This window comes from Erpetoichthys calabaricus, chromosome 18 (genome assembly GCF_900747795.2).
Source record: "Erpetoichthys calabaricus chromosome 18, fErpCal1.3, whole genome shotgun sequence".
NCBI classification, from domain to species: domain Eukaryota; kingdom Metazoa; phylum Chordata; class Cladistia; order Polypteriformes; family Polypteridae; genus Erpetoichthys; species Erpetoichthys calabaricus.
In genome coordinates this window covers 28,292,959-28,298,958 of record NC_041411.2, presented here as the reverse complement: position 1 = coordinate 28,298,958, position 6,000 = coordinate 28,292,959, and the positions used below count along the sequence as shown (strand labels likewise).

At 40.7% G+C, this 6,000-nt stretch overlaps 1 long non-coding RNA gene across 1 annotated transcript in view; it reads left to right on the top strand.

The window, feature by feature from the left end:
- Positions 1-2,145: 2,145 nt before the first annotated feature.
- Positions 2,146-6,000, top strand: part of LOC127526239 (uncharacterized) — a 28,324-nt gene continuing 24,469 nt past the window's right edge. The window contains exon 1 of the long non-coding RNA XR_007933882.1: positions 2,146-2,424. This is a non-coding gene — a long non-coding RNA (uncharacterized LOC127526239). The remainder of the gene's footprint in view (positions 2,425-6,000) is intronic.

The window sequence follows — 6,000 nt, the reverse complement described above, 5'->3', positions numbered from 1 at the left end:
ACTGGCTTGGTGTTAGGCTGTCATGATTAAGTGCTTCCTTAATTTTTGAGAAGAATATATATCTATATTTCTGGCTGTAATGCTAAGGGTTTTGTCTGTATGGCATGTGATTACTTGCGAATGACTGGGACTGGCGGTTATCGGGGTGGTGGTGGTGGGGGGGGCATTCATGTCATGGCAACCAGCATAAGAAAACCAATCAAGAAGGTGACATGGGAGTAAGAAAAGGAAGAGCTGTGACGTCTGCTGAGCATGGAGCAAACTGTCAAAAAGCACATGCGGCACGACAGCCTGGTGCTACTCACAAACTTCTCTTACAGCATTCTTGATCTTGGGAGGACCAGAGGTCCGGGTGCTTCTAGTACGTATTTAAATACTGTACATTGTAGAATTAGGCAGATGTTGATTCCCAAATCTAATCAGAACTGCAGTGAAAGGTGGCTTTCGTGGACTGAGTTTCCTACTACAGAAGAAGCCCACAAGTGTCCGTGGTGTCATCAGTGCCTCTGTGAAAGTGTAAGTGGAGACGTGAGACACTTATTTGCCCTGCAGCAATGTCTCTTTGTATTTTTTTTCCTCTATCTGTTCACAAAGTTGACTGTTCTGCACTCCAGGAAGGTTTTTCCAGCCTATTATATGTAGTCGGTGCGACCATTAAAAACTCTGCTCCTGCCGTGCTTTCTTCTGTTAATGGTTGCTTAAGAAAGAACAGATCTTGTGTGCCCTTGTGAACAATTCGCCTGACCTCTCCACAGCCTGCGCCTTGCAGCAGTCACTCAGGCCGAACACAAGAGGGCAGCATCCCCTCTTTCAATGAGCCAGTGGGCTGGTGCCAGCCTCCATCTCCCTATAATTTGTAGCAACAGAACGTCTCGATGGGGAAAAAAAAAGAGTTGTCAAATGAAGAATGAAAATGTCACTGTGTATCTTAACCTTTATTCAATCACGTTATCTGCTGGGATAGCGAAGCCGAGTCTTGCCGAGTGCCAACACCGGGATTGAAAATGAAAGGTCGCAGTGCTTGTCTTGCCTGCAGGGTATGTGCATTTCACAGTTCAATAGCATCCATTTGAAAAGAACTTGCTGACCAGTGGCATTGCTGTGGGCCCAGTGATGTGTCCTGGTATGGTGGCCTGGGTACAGCTACTTAGAAGGGAGAATCAGCATACATGGCTGCCGTAAATGCTCTGTGGCGCCTTAAAGCACTAAGTGCAGAGGGCTAACCACCTTCTGATTTACGCACATTAATGTGAATCTAAGTACCATTTAATGTTTCTCGCCTTACTTGCGTCCCAGCAGCATTTAGAAGAGAATGAGGGGGAATTTGCCAGGTCAGGACTGGCTCTTAAATGTGTTTCTCGGTTTGATGAAGCCCACTTGCTACTTCAGTGTGTTAATCTGCACTGTTGGAAGTGGCAGGACCCTGCAGTTTGTGCATCGTGGTGTCCTTTAGCCTCATTTAGTTTTAATTCTGCTGACTATTTAATACTGAAAACTAAAGTGTGTCTGTCATCGAGTCCAAAGCCATACAGCTGTGCCACATAACGACACCCACAGCACGTGTGACGGAGACTGAATTGGACCTGCCATTGAAGCTGATGCCATTGCCTTGTTGGGGTTGACAACACAAGTTTGCTTATCTCAGTCCTGTAGGCTTTTAATAGCACGGCTTAGAATAGCAGGTTGCCAAAAATGGAGGGTGAGGCGGGAAGTGGGGGTAAGTTATTACAAGCAACTACAATAATAACTGCAGAGTCAGTGACATTGCCTAACATGAGATCCAGAAACATCAAGAGATCATCAGCAATAATCCACAGAAACATAAAAAGGTGAGAAACTCAGATCCATATATGATAGCTATAAAACGTGATGGGCATCTTCACTCTTTGGGTTATATTGTAGAATCTTAATGGCCCTAACAGAGATGTTTTGCCATTGGCCAGCACACATAATACTTATAATGTCTGAATGACCCAAGTAGGCCCATATACTGACGCCATATACACTGGAGACACCCCTGCCATGTGGTAGGGCCCGACACCGACCGATAAGCCATAATGAGAAGTGAGGGACAACACAAGAAGTCACTTTGCTTCCCATAAATACCAATCGTCATGTTCTGGACACTTGATTTCTAAAGAGCTGTCCAGGTCCTTCCTGCTCAAGTTGAGCGACTGTGTAACCAGTTAATGTTTTCAAGTGCCCAGAAATGATGGATAATGACAAGAACATTTTTGTTTTTTGTTTCAGTGAACTTGAAGAACATACGTATGTGGAGAATGCCCAGGGGAAAGTCTGATGAACCACCTGTCCTGTCCCAGCTCTTGATATGTCTGTCAGATGGGTTGATGAAATTCTGGAAGCTGATTCTACTAAGGATGTTTTAGAGTTTGTCCACCAGCTTGCTGCAAGGAGACCTGGCAGGTAGATCTTTAGTAACACGTAACAAATTAAGGACATGTCCATCAACAAAGATGCAGACATCTACTGTATGTGTGACACAAAGCCTGTCCGATGTGTACTCGCTTATTTTAAGCATTGAGGTAGCTGCCCACAAATTGCTAGATGCTCTTTGCTTTGTTTTGATGAATTTGACTAATGCGAGATTAAAAATGAAATCTGAATGCAACTGTCTCATTCGCCACTGGGTGGTCACCTGAATGTTTTGTTAATAGAGTATCAATGATAAATCTGCAACCTCCAGTAAAAAAGTAATGAGATTTTATTGTACCGTGTTGTAAAATTACAATGAAAACCAAGCTACAGTGCACCACTTGTGGCCAGGACAGGTTTTAGAAGGTGTTTTACTGTGAAAGTGTTCACGAAAGCCACTTTAGCATCCTAAGGGTCTTATGTATTGCTGGACAAGTTAATCCAAGAAATGCCTAAATAACGTTCTCGAGGTTACTAACCCAGTTTTACATGTACACCCCTCAGTACTGACCTCTTAACAAGGTAGGCTTCACATTGTTCAGACCCATCTTGTACTCCGCTCCCCTACTGTTCCTACTGAGGACTGGTGACTTGAAAAGATTCCCACTAACTAACTACCTTAACAATGGCCAGGGGCCTTCTCCTGCCAGGACCACAGACCACCATCTGCTTCCAGTTCACGACCTCTGAATGGATTTAACCTGAACGAGCACCGCTTATCATTTTACTGAACCGTTTTAACACTTCTGACCTGTGTTAGGATCCTACAGAACCTGGATAAGTATCTCAGTTTGTCACCCTATAGTCTCTCCGACTCTCTGGTAACTGTTAGTGTCAGTAAACCAGAAGACAGCCTCAGTAGGATAGTACCCAGTCTTTATTTTAATCTAAACTTGCGCTTATTTGTGGAGAAACCAGGCCTATCAAATACTAGAACTCAAAACAGAAGCAAATGTACAACCTGAACATTCAAATCAAAGTCCATCAACAAGCTTCCTGCCAGATAGCTTACTTGATGTTTAAGCTGTTGGACATCTTTATCTTCTTAATCCACATAAGGTCTTCCTTTAAAAGTGCAAGACACTTCACCATTGTCTTCCTGTTAGGCCAGACGGGATGCTTTTCCGTTTGGTTAGCCTGATGAAGATGTCGATATTGGTGTTCATCTTGATGTCTCTAAAAGTATTTCTTAATCTTCTCCTTTATAGTGATCCTTGGTATCTAATTATAAAAGATTCAGCAACAGCTGAATCAGCCGAAATTGGACAACTGATCTTTTCCAGTGGTCTTGTTACTTGTCAGCGAAGCTACTTTTAGTGACATAGAATAACTGCTGCTGTGGCGTGACATTTTGCATATAAGCTGATAAATATTTGGTATGTCTTGATTTGTAAGTCAAACAAAGCAAATGTGATGTGAGTGTTTCAGGATTTCATTGAGGAGAACAGCAATGCGTTCATGTCTAACTAAACAATCCCCCCTGATTCTTGAGGACTGACTCAGGATGTGAATTTTATTGTAGGGTTGTGAGGGAGTCCCTCAAACCGAGTTGGTCTCCCCAAATAGGAAAGCCATAAACCTACGGTAGCTGGCAAGCTTCTGCTCAACAAATGGTCTTCAGGGCAGATGTTAAAAGGCATTGTGTAGGGAGCATCAGACTCTGCAACTGTGTTTGGAGTGAGAGTCTAAAAGTCGTCCTCAAAGCCATTAACGTAGCAACTCGGGGGTGAGATGTACCAGAATTCTATTGGTCTAAAGTTGGCTGTTGGGGATTGGTTTTGAATCAGAGGCCATTCTGTACCACAACGCCCTATTGGTGTAAGGATTTGGACAGAGAATCTGTAAATGTGGTCGCTTTACCCCCCTCTGTCTCTATCTCATACGCACCATGGCCATACAGACAACACACTGAGGGACACAGCTCGGCAGCCATATTGAGACAGGCATGCGGCCTTCTCCTGCAGAAAGCTGACTAGAAATGACGACTTGACCAGAGACGTTTGAGTAACTACAAGTCTGTGTGTGCCGCCTGAAGATGCACATCTAGCATTGATCAGGTTGTATGGTTGCCAACATACTTTTCTTATTGTTATGATTTTATAAATATTTTCAATAATACATTGTTTAAAGTTGTAACTTAACTCCTGCTTGTCTTTTACTCTACGTAATTGCCTGAGGTTATAGAAGTAGAAGGGAAGGTGGGGAGAAGTTATAAAGTACAGTACCTTATAAACGGTGGTACGTCTTTACGATTTGAGGCATTCTGGTAAAGTCTACACAACAAAGAATACAAAACGAAAAAGTAAAGTAATACGGGACTCTACCAAGCAAAACAGCTGCTCAACTTAAACATCTCAAGCCCTTACCTTCATACCTTCTTAAAAGCATACAGACACTGGTTAGGTTATCTGAGCTTATAAACGTATGCAATCTACTAATTATTACACTATCCTAGTATTTGCTATTGCATTTGCATATCTCTGATTAATTTGCATGCATCCCAACATCCTCTCTAATTAAAAAAACTAAAGTCATACTGTGAGTCCTCATCATGTGCTCCCTGGACAGTCCTTCTGTCCAAAAAGGCACCTGGGGTCCCACCACTGGCTTTGCTTGTTTATTTATTTATTTAAAATCTTATCTAAATAATCCTGTGATAATCGTAAAACTCACACAATTTAAATATTATGAGTTTTATTCAACAAATTGTACAAATCAGGAGTGCGCTCCCCTCGACTTGTTTGTATACTGAGATCGAGGAAAAGGTCGTCAGAACTACTTCCAGTTGTACAATATTTCTCAAATATCTCTTTGCTTCTCATCATAACTAATTGATAATATCGATACACAATTATTTATCTCTATTTATAATCAAACTTTATATTAAAATTATATTTTCACACTTAGGGGGTCAAAAACGGTGGTGGAATTTTTTCATGATTGCCTACGCATTACCTCGATTACATGCAAAGTAAAAAGAGTTATAGTCACCTAAAGACACAGAAAAAGTGTTAGTATTATATAATATTTGTTGCAATAAATTGCTATAGGTGAAACTGTATTTAGCTACATTAATTATGATAATGATGGTGGAAATAATAAAAAATATAAAATGTATATGTATTGCCGGGAACACAATGAGGACGTAGCAGCTTATTGTTCCCATTACATGTTCAATGTTGACACGTTATTGTTAAACTAATGATGTATAAATTAAAATTAATAATAGTTATTGAAAGAATATGTGTTATATTGAATACAGTTTTTAATATCTTGTACACATCTACTGTATATTTCTATAATACAAAAAATTCAGATGGTTGTTTAAATAAAACACTACTTCCGTTTGAGTAATTTGTCTGAAATTTCATATCTGTTTGCTTTTTATCATTATAAATATCTATACAAAATTTGAATCATCGATCTGTAATTATAACCGTAGTTTACTTGAAAATTCGCAAAAGTATTCAGTTAAAGTATCACTTCCGTTAGCCGAAGTGGCCCAAAAGTTGATAGAATTCCTTATTTTTGATATAAAGCAGGTGTAGAAAATCTCGAGTGTTTTCG